Source organism: Canis lupus, chromosome 18 (genome assembly GCF_011100685.1).
Source record: "Canis lupus familiaris isolate Mischka breed German Shepherd chromosome 18, alternate assembly UU_Cfam_GSD_1.0, whole genome shotgun sequence".
Taxonomy (NCBI): Eukaryota; Metazoa; Chordata; class Mammalia; order Carnivora; family Canidae; genus Canis; species Canis lupus.
In genome coordinates this window covers 55,439,156-55,454,148 of record NC_049239.1, presented here as the reverse complement: position 1 = coordinate 55,454,148, position 14,993 = coordinate 55,439,156, and the positions used below count along the sequence as shown (strand labels likewise).

The following is a 14,993-nucleotide window of genomic DNA, read 5'->3' as shown; positions in this document are numbered from 1 at the left end:
TCTGAGCAAGAGGAGGTGGTGGCACTTGGGTACATGGTTAGGGGTTTTCCTCAACGTCTTCCATGGGCCTCCCCAGGTCTGACAGCGATTCTGTGGGAGCACGAGCGAATGAGTTCCTGACAGGGCAGGGCTCTGGGAGATAGTGAGGTCCTGGTGGCTGGGCAGACAGGACAAAAAGGGCTGTTTAGGCAAGGAGGGGAACCAGGGCAGGGTACTGCCCACCAATTAGACTGTCTCTCCAAACCCAGTGCTTGCTGACAGAATAAGGGAGTTGGCTATGCCAACGGTGGGGGATGAGGGGGCCCTGCACTGCACACACATGGGCTTTCCCTAGGCGGGGGACTGACCCTTGGAGCTCCATATACCAATAATGGAGGTGCCCAGAGAATGCAGTCCAGGCTGGGGCCTTGAGCCCTCCTCCCCAGCCTCTGGCTTGAGGGGAGTGACCATCCCCCTCTGGGAGGGGAGAAAGGCGCGGGGTCCAGCTCCTCACTGCCATGGGGAAGTCCCACCACAGGGGTTTAGTCTTGATTCTGCCACCAACTTTATGGGTGGCCCTGAGTCTGTCTTTTCCCTCTCTCGACTTCAGTCTTAGTCGGAAGACGAGAGGCAGGAAGAGAAGCCCATTACCATTCCACCCACTGCAGCCTCCCCCCACCCCCAGTCTTTGCTTCGGCCAGAGCAGTTTGAGCAGTCTTGCTTTGAGCAGCTGGCCTGATGATTCCGTCATGCGCCAAACAACTAACTGCTCAGCACCCACTCCATGCCAGGTGGGCATAAAGGCAGATGAGACAGCCAGGTTTTCCAGCCTCAATGAGCTCCCTCTGTAGAAGGGGAAAGGGGGGCCCTTGATTCCAGATCCTCCACTGGGGTCTTGTGTGGCTCTGTGGCTCTGCGGGAAGGCTCCGGAGTCACACGGACTGTGCTTCACACTAGCTAGCCATGTGGTCTTACCCAACCTTTTGTGCCTTGGCTCCCTTATCTGTGGACTGATGGGGAGGACAACCACCCTGCCTGCGAGACCAGCTGGAGGAAGCCTTCACACAGTACATGGTGGGTGCTGCCTAAACTTTGGTTGCTGGTATTGTTCCCAAGGATCCTGACGGCTCCCCCCAGTTCTAGGAAGGGGCAGCCACAGAGAAAAAAGTCCCATGATCCAGGCAAGAGTAGGAGAGAGGAGATGAAAGACCCCAAAATTGGTAGGGAGCCTGGGGTGGGGTGAAGGGAAATGGTGCTGGGAGGTGGTGTCTCTGCCCCTCATCACTCTCCACTGTACCCCAACCACACCCCAGAGGAGTCAGCAGTTTAACTGTCTTCTGCTGGATTCCCCACCCCCACTCCAATACATACCCAGGCCTCATGACAGGAAAGCCTTCATGCTCTAGGTCTGGTTGGCTGGAGAAGCAGGGAGGGAGCCAGACAACCATTCCATCATGCAGATGGTAACACTGAGGCTCAAGTGTCAGGGAAACAAGTCATTTAACATCCATCGGGGCCAGGGGGTGACCCAGAGTCTCCAGAGCCGTCCCGCCTGGACCCCTGCCTCATTTGTGGAGAGCAGTGAGGCTCAGAGTACCCTGACACTAGGCCAGGTGTATCTTAGCTCCACCCTGCACTTCCAGGGGGCGCAGCCACCCCAGGCACACCCTCTGCGGTGCCTAACTCCCCCAGGGGAAGCAGATGGTGCCAGGCCTGCCAAGAAGTGGCTGTCCTTGGATCCCAGCTGTTGCACAGACGTGAGCTGGGGGCGGGGGGGGGGGGGGTGAGAAAGGCAGGACAGCTCCTGCCTGAGTCACCCTTCAGCCCCAGAGTGGTAATGAGCAGATTAGAGTCATTCCGGGCCGAATGACTCGGAGCTCACTTGCTCACCAGAGCAACCGCCAGCGCCAGGCCAGCGAGGGCTGCTCACACACGCTGTCCCGCCTTGCTGCTGCCCTCCCAGCGACCTCGACTCCCAACACCTTCTATGGCCTTCGCATGCCTCATTAGAGCCTCCTGGGCATACCCGCCTCACACTTCCTAGACATCACCCTCGCCCTCTTCTTCTGGGCTTGGCAGGGGGGACCCTGGAACCTGCTAGGAGGCTTGATAAGGAGACCAGTCATCCCTGCCCGAGGAGATTGGTCTAAAATCCCCCTGTCTGGGAGGCCTGGGCGGCTCAGCAGTTGAGCGTCTGCCTTCGGGTCAGGTCGTGATCCTGGAGTCCTGGGATCAAATCCTGAATTGAGTTCCCCACAGGGAGCCTGCTTCTCCCTCTGTCTGTGTCTCTGCCTCTCTCTTTGTGTCTCTCATGAATACATTTTTTAAAATCTTCAATAAAAATTTCAAAAAAAATAATACCCCCCCCCCCCCCCCCCCCGCCTACCTCCACCTGGAGCCAGGGCAAGGGCAGGGTGTGGCAGGGACCCAGGCACCAGGGCCAGTCCTATGCTGTCTGGTCACCTACCAGGGGTCTGAAAACAGTGAGGGCCACCAAGTTCTTCGCCAGAGACACCTTGATCCACAATGAGGGCAGTTCCTCCTTTCCCTCTGGGCTTCGTGTCTTCCTATCAGCTTCTTCCCAGAGCAGAAACACAGAACCAACACATCCCATAGCTTAGGACTGAGTACCAGGGCGATGGTACTGAGACTTAGTGCTTTATGATGTCCAAGCAGGCATTGCTCTAAATGTAGGACATGTTTACTTTGTCTTCATGACAGTGCCATGAGGTATAGTATCCTCAGCCCCATTTTTAGATGAGATGATTTAGGCCCAGGGGGGTTAAGTAACTGTCTCAAGGTCACGCAGCTTGTGAGCAGTGCAGCTGGGCTCCCATCCTGCCTCCTTACTCCACAACTCTCTTTCGACCACAACGTTCCATTCAGCACTGGCCCAGAGCCTCTCTGCCTGAGTCTGCGCCCCACTGCTGCCCGGCTCAGCTCCTGGGGGGATCAGCCTCTGGAAAGAGACTTCTCATCATGCCTGTCCGCCCATTGAGAAAGCTCTGGTGCTTACCACATAAGCTTCTGTTCTGGCATTTGAACCCCACCCTTCCTGGCTAGGACTCTAGGCTCCCTCCATTCCTAACACCAGTCTCATCCTCCACGCTCACATCTCACACTTCTTGGCCACTTTCAGAAGAGTCCCACCTCCGTGCTTATGCATGGGCTGTGCCCTTTTCCTATAGGTGCTGCTGGCTCCAGTGTCATCTGGCCTGTGTGCCTGAGCTGACCAGGACATACAAGCACCTGCAGAGACACAGTCGGAGGAGGCAGGGGATGCAGAAAGGAGAGCAGGGGCTCTGTGGGCAGGTGTGTGACCTCAGGACAAGTCACCATCTCTCTGAGCCTCAGTTTCTGCATAAAGGATATTCAGGAAAACTCATCCTAGCTTCTCATGTTCAGCCATCATAGATGTGAAGGTCCCAATACACAGTAGGCCCATCACCACCTGAGGTGACAGATGTAGGGAAGTGTCTCCTCCATTTGTGAAGTCCAGGAAGACCCTCTGGTGCTGGCAATGGAGGGAAAGCCATCAGCTGAGGCCCTTGTCCCGAGGAAGACACCTACCCTCAGTACCTCTTTGCTTTGGTCCCATCACTAATAACAGAGCCAGGAAAAATTTTCTGTACACCAAATGGTGCCCAGTGACCAGTCCTGGCAGAGCATGCACCCCCTCCATCTCTGGGAGCCTAGCACCAACCACCTCCAGCTCTGGGAAGGGGTGGGCGGCACACTCCTTCCTCCACAATGCTGCTGCCTCAGAGAGTCAGAATCCAGGGAGACAGTCTCCTGGCAGCAGAGATTCCACTGCCCACCCTGCATGGGTGTCTGTGATGCTGCCATGCCTGGGGGCACAGGCATTCTGGCATCAGGGCTGATTCGATCCTGGGAGAGGGCAGGGGGTCCAGCCAGTGAGGCTGGAGACAGCCAGCTCTGGTGCCTACTTGTCAGGGGGCAGGTACCAGGATGGCATCCCCCTCCAACCCAAGGAGTTTGGGCAGGTGAGACAGCAGTCCTGGCCGCATCCAGCTTGTGCCACAGGGAAAGAAAGTACCTGGTACAGGTACACAGCAGGTACTCAGTGAGTGGGAAAAGCTTCCCTGGTGGGATGCTGAACGCTTTGGGTGCCAGCAGAGCCAGCATCCCCAGGGCAGGGGTAGGCATTTGACAGGGGCTGTTGGGAGGATATAAATGTTCAATCTTTCCCTGAAAGAGGGACAGTGGTAACCTCAACCGCAGGGCACTCCTGCCCCTGTTCACACCCACCCACTGCCCCCCCATGTGCCTACTCCCTGCCAGTCTCAACTGAACATGGGCAAAGGCAATGAAGGCAGACCTATCCTTGAGAACTTCACACCACCAGGGGGCCATGGTTGGTGGAGCTGATGCAACCTCTCAGTCCCAGCCTTCTCCTGTTGGGGTGGGTTTGAGGTCCCAGGCCTGCCTGCCCCCCTCACCAAGTCCTAGGGGTCCCACCTCACTGCCCCGTATGCTGAGCCCAGCTTCTGAGGATCCTCAGTCACCATTCCCACATCTGCCTCACCCTCCCTTCCCAAACACAAAGCTAAATGCTCATCTGAAGCTCAATCTCAACCAGGAGGGTCTAATGAAAAAAAATGAATATTTAAAAAATAATTTACAAATATAAACTTAAAAATAATTTACATTTGTAGTTTGAATGGATAATGCATTCACATGATTCAAAGTATAAAATTCAAGAAGGACATGATGTGAAAAAGTCATCCTCTCCTGGGCCCTGGCCACCCATCACCCTCTCCAGACAAGAGCATTAGTGCCAGTCGTGTGTGTTCTGCCAGAAACTTCATTTTTTAAAATATTTTATTTATTTATTCATGAGAGATAGAGAGAGAGAGAGAGAGAGAAAGAGGCAGAGACACAGGCAGAGAGAAGCAGGCTCCATGCAGGGAGCCCGATGTGGGACTCGATCTGCGACTCCAGGATCGTACCCTGGGCCGAAGGCAGGTGCTAAACCACTGAGCCACCCAGGGATCCCCTGCTAGAAACTTTAGTACATAAACCATCACCTTCATGTTTGCTCTCATTTGTTAGCCTTTTATTTATTTTTTGGAAAGATTTATTTATTTTTAGGGGGGGCACAGGGAGAGAATCTCAAGCAGACTCCCCACTAACATCAGTTCCAGAAACAGGGCTTGATCTCATGACCCTGAGATCATGACCTGAGCCAAAACCAAGAGTCTGACACTCAACCAACTGAGCCAGCCAGGCGCCCCTCATTTGTGAGCCTTTTAAAATGCATGCACACCCTGCTGTGTACCTGGCTGCCTTCCCTTAAAAATATATCTTGGTTATTGGTTTATGTCAGCTGGAAAAGTGTTCTTCAGTCTTATCTTATGGCTGCATATTACTTCATGGTGTGGAGGTACCGGGAGTTACTTGCCCAATCTCTCCTGGTGCACATTTACCTTGTTTCCAGTCTTTGGCAATTACATTAAGTGTTGTGATAAATAACCTTGTATGCATGAGCCTTCAAATGCAGGCTTGCAAACCTGTGGAGAGAGTCCCAGGAGTGGAGCAGAGTGGAACAGTAGAACACTCGGGCTGTGCTGCTGGAAAGGGGTGGAGAGGGTCAAACTGTCCTCTCCAGGTTGCCTCACCAGCCAGGTATGCCTTTGCCCCGTCTCTCATAGCTTTGCCGGCACAGTGTTTTATCATACTTTGCAAGTTTGCCAATCTGATCTTTGAATATTGGTAGATCAGTATGGTTAGAAATTTTAAAACAGCAATTGTATTGGTGGCTGTTTGCTGAGCGGGAAGGCCCTGTGCCAGACATGTTATACGTGACATTATACTCACTTCTCATAAGGAACCATTGGAAGCAGATAGCAGGTGTGTCTGCTATAGAGGAGGAAACTGAGTCCCAGAAGGGTTAGGGGCTTCCCTAAGGTCCCACAGCCTTGAAGAGGCAGGGCAGAGATTTGAACCCAGATCACCTTCCTGGAGCCCATGCTCCTTCCTCCGTCCAGCCTTTCAGTGAAGGGCTGCTGAAGATTCTCCAGGTCTGGGGACTAGCACCTCCTCAATCCCAAAGGGGCTCTGGGCCCACCCAGGGCTGTTGCTTCCCAGGAGAGGCTGATGGAGCATGCTTAGTCTCACAGCCCTGCCTGGGGGGTGGGGCCCACCCTGAGAAGAACTGTCAGAGCCCCAGCTCTACCCTCCCAGGATTGAGGCGCAGCAGGAGGTGGGCCCCACTGGTCCCGAGCCCCAGGCAGGTTGGCATTCCCGGAGACCAGAGCCAACACCAGCACCCTTGGCACTCATGAAGATTTGTTTCTCGGCAGCAACTTCCAGAGGCTACTCCCCCAGGCCTCTCCCTTCCCAGAGCCCTACCCTCTCCCTTCCCCAGGGGCCCATTTGCATTTGGCGCTGGGCCCCTCTGGTCTCTGAGTCTGTGCCCCCAGATCCCTCTGGCACAAACAACAACCAACTGCTGAGTTGGTTGTTGGTCTCTGCCTTCTCCCCTGCCAGGCCCAGAGGTTGGGGAAGGAGAGTGCTGAGCCAAGACTCGGGAGCCCACCTCACTGAGTGGCCCCGGGGCAGGTGCCTCTGCCTCCCCCGGGCACCCCAGTGCCATGGCCTCCTATAAACTGCCAAGTGCTCCCAGATTTGCCAGCTCTCCTAGGGCTGGCCTCTACCCCAAGGAAGGCCAGGGAGACTCCAGCTGCCAGGAGGAGCTGCTCCCCCTTATACCACTTATACCACTCCCCACCACCCAAGGAGACTTCGAGGCCTTCAGGTCTGCAGGCCTCTCTTTCCTGCTCCCCTCCCCCAGGCCCGGAATGGCCCAACAACAACTCTGAACTCTGATCACAGCCTGTCCAGCATGGGTGGGGCGAGAGATTCTGTCAACGGCAGCAGAAACTCATTAACTGAATGTCAATAGGATTAAAGGTTCTGACACTCCAGGAGCTGAGTGTGACATGACACGGTGTGATGGACAGTGAGGAAGGGCTCCCAGGACCAAGGCGCGTGCATGTGTGTGCATGCATATGTGTATGTTTGCATGTGCACATGTGATTGAGGGGGTTGGAGATGGGGGTGGGGAGAGCAAGTTCGCAAATGAAGATTGAGCACCAAGAAGCCTTCTGCCCTGAAGCCTTCTGAGGAGGCTGCGGACGGTGTCCTCAGGGACTTCACATGGTAGGTTTGTCACTCAGGCAAAGATGAGCTGTATTAGGCACCCACAGGGTGTCAAGCTCTGTACTGGTTGCTGGGGGCAGGTAGGAGCTGGAAGAGCAAGGAGGGATGAAGATCGCCTCGGCCCTGGGGGTCCCCACGCATGGAGGAGCAAGATGGGCTCTGACTTAGAAAGATCCACACCCTTCGTCACTGATGAGCCTGAGGCCCAGAGAGGCTAGGGGAAGGTGTTGAGGTCATCCCACAGGCCAGGTGAGCCTGGCACTCCTGTACTACCATATACTACGCCGTGAATCCACACACACACACACACACACACACACAGACTCTCGGTGCCTAGTGCAAGTGTGGAGGTCATCGTTCCAAGTCGGCTAGGCTAGGTCATTCGAGGGAAGGCGGCCAGGAACAGTGAGGCTGAGTAAAAATTCGAGTCCTGCTCCCTGCAATGGAGGAGGTGCTGGAGACAAGGGTCTGAGTCCTGGCTCTGCCGTTCCTTGGGTGCACGGCCTTGTCAGAGGACTTTGACTCGGAGACTTGATGTCTTCTCCAGGGACAGCAGGATGAGAAGAGCAATCGTTAGGAGGATTGAAGGAAAGCCCCTGGCCCGTAGCTGGCCTGCATGATTTGGCCTTGCCTTTCCCTCTCCCCGGGTGCACAAGGGAAGGACAATCAAGTCTCATCGAATGGAACTGGCCCCAGGTGAAGCCACATAAACAGGAAAGAGGACTCATTGGTGTCCAGTCATTCTTTCCATGTCCGGCCCCTGGGATCTTTCTGCCACGGCGCCAAGAGAGCTGCTGATGGAAATCCCAGGCAGGCAGCCCAGGTCCAGCAGGATGGGCCCCACCCAGCTGGACAAAGCAGCATTGCCCAGTGCCCACTGAGGCTCCTTCCCCGCCACGCACACCTCAGAGCCCTCCTTGGGGAGGGGCCCTCAGCAGTGGGGGAGTCACAGAGGGACCCTTCCGGGAAGGGCCCAGGACTCTGCTGTGCCCACGCCACCTAGGCTGCTAGCTAGCATATAGATGGGCAGACAGGTTAGCCAGCGGGCACTCTGGGAATGTAAATTCCACATTTGCATCAGGGATGTTTCTGGCCCCAAGGGCCACTGACCTTTTTTTTTTTTTTTAAAGATTTTATTTATTTATTCATAGAGACAGAGAGAGAGGGGCGGGGGGGGGGGGGGCAGGGCAGAGGCACAGCCAGAGGGAGAAGCAGGCTCTATGCAGGGAGCCTGATGTGGGACTCGATCCAGGGTCCCCAGGATCACACCCCAGGCTGCAGGCGGCGCTAAATCACTGCGCCCCCGGGGCTGCCCATTACAGTTGCTGCCTGGGTCCTTCTTTCCCTTCTAGTCTGCCAGTCTCAGCCTGGCCTCCGGTAGGTGCTGGAGCATCTTAGAACAGCAGGAGGGGGAGGGGGCCCGACGCCTGGGGCCTTTGGGGAGGGGGCCCTGGAGGTGGGTCCTGCAGAGACCAGCTTGCCCTCCCCTCTTCACCAGGCAGGGGGAGCCCACTGTCCCCTGACTCAGCATCAGCTGTCCCTCTCCCCCAGCCAGGATCCCTTCCACCCACCCAGTGCGAGTCATTGCCTGACACATGGACAGCTTGAGCCCCCAGATTAGCAGTGACATTGAGATATCGGTTGCCTCCAGCTGCCCGTGACGTCTCCCCAGGGAGTGCCCCATCTCTGCCAAGTGACAGCAATGCTGAGCATACTGTCAGCTTTCCTAGGCTCAGCAGTCAGGCCTGCCCCTTGAGGGATGGACACCTCTTCCCAACCCACCCTACCCCTTCCGGGTTCTCAGAGGACTCTGGTCATGGGTGGCTTGGTCAGCCAGCTGGCTGGGCAAATTCTCTAAGATGCATGTGAATTGAAATCCATCTATAGATTCCTCAGGAAAGCAGGCTCTGCCCTGGGTCCCAGGAGCATGGAGATGGGGACACTGAGTCATGCCCCTAGTGACTCACAAGCAGAAGACCCCATTTACTAATTTGTGTTGTCTATCCCACGGATATCTCTTGGGCCAGATGCTGGGGATGCTTCGATGAATGTTATGGGTTGAATTGTGTCCCCCACAGCATATGTTGACATCGTAACCCCTAGAACCTCAGAGTACAACCTGATCTGGAAATGAGGTCATTGCAGATGTAATCAAGTGAAGATGTGGTCATTCTGAAGCAGGGTGGCCCTTACTCCAATACAACTGGTGTCCCTTATAAGAAGAGGGAAGATGGGGGCCCTGTGAAGACACAGATGCCAAGAGAGGGCCATGGGATGACAGAGACAGGGACTGGAGAGTGGGATTTACAAGTCTGGGAACACCCAGGATCACTGGCAACTATTGCAAGCTTCCGGAGAGGCAAGGGGGGATTCTCCCCTATGGGTTTCAGAGGAAGCCCGCCCTGCAGACCCCTTGATTTCACACTTCTGGCCTCCAGAGCTGTAGAGCATCCGTTTTTCTTGTAGGGTGCCCAGCCAGTGGCAGTCTGTGACAAGTCAAGCAAGTGCCACAGTTCCGGGTGGCCAGAGCTTACCGGTGCAGCAAGGGGAGACGAGAGCTGTGAGGCAAGTTCACAAACGAGTCACAAGACATGGCACTCTGGAAATAGCAGCTGACCTTTATTAAGTGTTTGCTACCTGCCTGGCACCGTTACAAGACTTTTTATATATACTTCTTTTCATCCACACATGGAGCCTGGGACGTAGGTGCTCTCTTGATGTCTGTGTCACAGACAAGGAAGCGGGGACAGGAAGGTTGAACAACCTGCCCGAGGTCACGCACCACGAATGTGGCAGGGAGGGAATTTGAACCTGCCACAGGCCTAACTGCTACTCTGGTTCCGATGAAGGAAGCAAACAGGAAGATAAAGGATGGAGGCAGTGGGGGCTGGGGTGGGGTAGCACATCCAGAAAGAACTAAGAATCCTTTTAAATATAAATGGGACCAGGTCACCCTCCTCTTGCCTGCATCTTCAGCGTATCCAGTTTTCAGAGTCCTGGCTCCGTACCGGGCTCCTCTTCCACCCTTCCACCTGCAGGAGGCAGAAGCTCACAGAGGCTCAGGGGCACTAATGGGGGGTGGAGGCTGCCCTGGGCCAGCGAGAGTCCAAGAACCCGGCTCTGCTGCTCACTAGCCTCAGGCCCCTTCACCTGTGAAGTGAGAATGGGCAAAGAACCCCATGGTGGCTGCAGGGCCTCATGAAGTAGAGTGGAAAGCAGCTACTCACGGCAGGCCCTGTGTAACGGTCCTCCCCTGCACTCTGGGTCCCCACCGCCCCTCATTGGGCCTCCCACCGCTCCTCACTAGACTTTGCAGCAAATTTGACCCTGACAAGTTGACAGCTCCCTGTACCTTTGCTCACGTTGTCCGCTCTGCTTGGGCGGTCTTTCTCTCCCTTCTTTGCTTCTTCCAACTTGAAGAGTCCTCTGCCCTGCCCTCTACCCCCCACCTGGAGTTATGTGTCCCCCATCAGGGCCTCCCAGGGAGGCTGGAGACCCATCAACAAGAGAAGTAAGTCCTAAATGTTAGCTCACTCTATCCCTGAAGCAGGAGTCTAACTTTGTCTTGCCTCAGTTTACCCATCCTGATAGCGCTGTGGCACTTGCCTCCTTGCTCTGCCTCTGGTCCCCACTGTCTTCTCCCACTTGTCCACTTGCCTACCAGTTGTCCCCCATCACACTTCCCTCACTGGCTGTCCTGCTGCCAAGTGGCAGCCCCAGCTGGGGGAGGGCAGGTAGAGAATAGAGGCCTCTCTTCCCTCCAGTTGATCTGCAGATTATATGGCTGTCTTTCCCAGAAGAGAGTGGGTGACAAGAGTAATTAGCCACCTGCCAACTAGCCACTTCGTGGAGCCAGCTCTGCCCCTGGGAGCTGGTGGCAGCAGGAAAGGCCTCTTTCACCTCCCACTATGATCAACGTCTCCCTTCCTCCTGCAGAATTCTGGATGCTGGAGCCTTGGGAGTCCCCCTGCTCTTGAGTCCCTCGGAAGGGGGCTTGTCAATCAAGAAGTCCCATCATGTTGCAGAGACAGTGGAAAAAGTTCTGCCTGTGGCATTAGAAGGTCTGGGCTCCAGTCCACCCCTTGTTTGCCGTGTGCCTTGGGCAAGTCAGTTCCCCTCTCTAAACCTGATAAACAGCATTATATATACAACATGCCCTAATATACAAATGAGAAAGGATGAGCTCAAGCCCCTCCTTCGCATGACTCTGGCAAACCCTGCTGAGTACCCATCCCCCCTTTGCTAACCACACTCCAACTTTGTTTGGGATCACCTTGTCCCCTATCCCCATGGGTGGGTCAGGGCTAGTCCCAGCTAATCATGCAGCTTCCAAGTGCCGACCAATGAGGCATAAATAGAGGTTGACTGTGTGGGGTTTCAGGAGACTTAAAAAAAATTTTTTTTTAAATAAGGAGCAGGGATCCCTGGGTGGCGCAGCGGTTTGGCGCCTGCCTTTGGTCCAGGGCGCGATCGTGGAGACCCGGGATCGAATCCCACGTCAGGCTCCCGGCATGAAGCCTGCTTCTCCCTCTGCCTGTGTCTCTGCCTCTCTCCCTCTCTCTCTCTCTCTCTCTCTGTCTGTGACTATCCTAAATAAATAAATAAAAATAAAAAAATAAAATAAGGAGCAGACTGGGCTGGTAGTGTTCCTTTTGACCACAACTTCCTTCTTTTTTTCCAGGAACCTAGACGTGATGCTGGAGGTGTGGCAGCCACTGTGGTACCATAAGATTGAAAGCCAACATCTAAGGATGGTGGAAGACATCATGAGGCCAGCAAACCAGTCCAGGCAACTGACCTGTAGATTCCTTGTCATGTGAGGAGAGGATGCCCTTATAATGTTTAAGCCACTATTTTCAGGTTTTCTTTGACTTGTGACCAAAGGTATTCCTCGCAGATGCAGATTAGTACCTGTCTGTGGGATGTTTCCGTTGCTGTCGGCCACCTTAGGATATTGTAACCTTGCTTGGGGGGCACCTCTACATACCTGCCGACTGGCTGACTGGCTGAATGGTAGGATCAACTTTTTACAAGTTAATAACGATAATAACTGTCTTACTATTCCTGTTGGTATTGTTACCCCATGGATCAAGGACCTGCTCTACTCTCTATATGAAGGATTATCTCATTGAACCCTCCCAGGGACACTATGAACTGGAGTCTGAACTGCCCCCGTTTTACACATGAAGAACACTGAGGCTCAGAAGGGGTCACACAGCTGTTTGGTCATGGGGCTAGAGTTTGGCTCCAGTATGTGGGCTCCGGGACACATCTTTTGTTCCCCTCCTTTCATGCCCTCAGGTCTAGAGAACCAGCTTGGTCATTTTGTCTTTTGGACAAAGAACAGTCTGGGCAGGGAGGACGACCTTGCTAGCAGGATGGCCCCGTGGCTCTCTGAGTCTCAGCTGTCATGTGCAACTGCTGAGCTCCAGGCCTGAATGTCAAGGGAGGCTGACAGAGGGGACCTTGGAGGAGATAGTTAGAGGGCAACGAAGAGTCTGTCCCTCTGGCCTTGGTGATCCAGATCGTGAGGGGACCATGAGGTGCCACCCCTTGGCCCCAACTGTTCCCAGACTCCTCTAAGAAGGCCCCCCCTTGTTCCTTGAAGCTACCAAGCACAGAGGGAAAGGCTGTGGTCCTAGGAAGCTAGGCCATGCCTCTCTCCTGATGGTGGCACCCCCATGCTCAGTCAGCTTGGCCAAGGGCCTGTTCTGGGACAGGGTCAGAGTCGGAGCCAGAGTGAGGCAGCAGGTGCTTGCCCTCTATGAGCTTAGACTCTCAGTAAGCCCAGAGAGGTGAGAGAGCACAGATGGCCACCTATCCCAGAGGAGGAAGGCCAGGGAATGGTAAGAGCCCAGGCCAAAGGAGGAGGAAGGGAAAGAGTATTTGTTCTAGGGCGTGAGCCCCATTTTGGCAGGGAGAGTGATTCAGAAGAGCTGACCTGAGGCGCAGAGAAGGGAGGAGAGGCCGAGAGAGGGGAGCCAGAGTGGGTCCTTGGGGCTCGAGGAGCCTCATGGTGTTTCATGGAAGAGTGGGGGTCGTGGAGGGCTGGGCCAGAAGGGTATGCATTTGGAGCATCCCTCAGGTCTTTCCTAGCTTCACTCTTCTGGGTCTCTGAGGCCAGAGCTTAAAAGGCTATGCAAAATGACGGCCACCCCAGGAAAACATCCCTGAGAATTAACACCCTGGGATGGACGACTCAGGGCAGCTCTGCAATTTCCCCCAGTCCTACCCTCCGACTATGGGGTCGGGTATGGCAGGGGTCTGCTTTCTTGCCTTGCTTCAGGTTCCAGCAATTCTTGGAAATTAATGCAATACCCACAATGATGCCCCTGGCGGCTGAGGAACGTTTATCTTGCAATGTTTAAACAATTTGCATTACGCTTACATTTGTATATATAAATCTAGATATTATGCACATGAAGTATGATGCTGATCCTTTACATTACCCATTGGATGGTAGTAATAATGTTATTTTTTTCCAAAATGTTTAAGAACATTTAAATACAATTTCAAAAGAATTAATAACAATTCAGATTTGATTTAAAATGTCATTGATTATAATTGTACTTTTTTTTTTTAAAAGATTTCATTTATTTATTCATGAGAGACACACACAGAGAGGCAGAGACATAGGTAGAGGGAGAATAAGGCTCCCTGTGGGGAGCCTGATGTGGGATATGATCCCGGATCCCAGGATCATGACCTGAGCCAAAGGCAGATGCTCAACTGCTGAGCCACCCAGGCATCCTTTATAATTGTACTTTGTCTTGTCATCTCAATCAATAATTTTGGCTATTTTAGAGAAACATCTTTTCAAAAAATACTTAAAAATTTTACATGTATCATAATTTATCTTTTGTTTTTTTTAATTTTTTTTTTAAAGATTTTATTTATTTGTTCATGATAGTCACAGAGAGAGAGAGAGGCAGAGACACAGGGCAGAGGGAGAAGCAGGCTCCATGCAGGGAGCCCGACGTGGGATTCGATCCCGGGTCTCCAGGATCGCGCCCTGGGCCAAAGGCAGGCGCCAAACCACTGCGCCACCCAGGGATCCCATAATTTATCTTTTGGATGAAAATTATATTTTATCTCTTTAGTCTTCTTAGATTATGCCTGTTCCTGGAACATAAATCAGGAATTTTGGTGAAATGAGGGCATGAACGTTTTTGTGGAATTAAACCATAATAATTTATAAATTATGTATATCTTTATTTTACCACTTGTCCGAACACAGCCAGTACATCAGCAGAACACCCAAACACATCAGCTTTCAAATATATAAAAACCACAGCTTTACACATACTTTTCAACTTCGCCACTGTGGAGGTATATTTGTCAAGGTAGGAAATGGGAACATATTTTATTCCCCAGCTTGTTTGCTTGATTTTTAAATATCTAGGCATACGGGGCAGCCCGGTGGCTCAGCAGTTTAGTGCCGCCTTTGGCCCAGGGCATGATCCTGGAGTCCTGGATCCTCTCTCTGTGTGTGTCTCTCATGAATAAATAAATAAATAAAATCTTTTTTTAAAAAAATAAATAAATATTTAGGCATATGGTATGTGGGTCTCCATTTGTGCTCCTGCAAATATTAGGGGCAGATCTGGTTTTTTTTTTTTTAATAACAGCTTTATTGATCTATAGTTCATATACCATAAAGCTCACCCTTTTATTTTATTTTTTTAAAGATTTTATTTATTTATTCATGAGAGACACAGGGAGGCAGAGACACAGGCAGAGGGAGAAGCAGGCTCCCACCAGGTTGCCCGATGTGGGACTTGATCCCGGGACTCCGGGATCACACCCCAGGCCGAAGGCAGGCGCCAAACTGC

General features: G+C 53.1%; 1 long non-coding RNA gene across 1 annotated transcript; it reads left to right on the top strand.

Annotated features, from left to right (window-relative positions):
* The first annotated feature begins 715 nt into the window (after positions 1-715).
* Positions 716-13,281, top strand: LOC119864143. The gene is made up of 3 exons (XR_005372982.1): positions 716-1,053; positions 11,843-11,977; positions 12,059-13,281. It is a non-coding gene; the product is annotated as an uncharacterized LOC119864143 (long non-coding RNA).
* Positions 13,282-14,993: the final 1,712 nt, after the last annotated feature.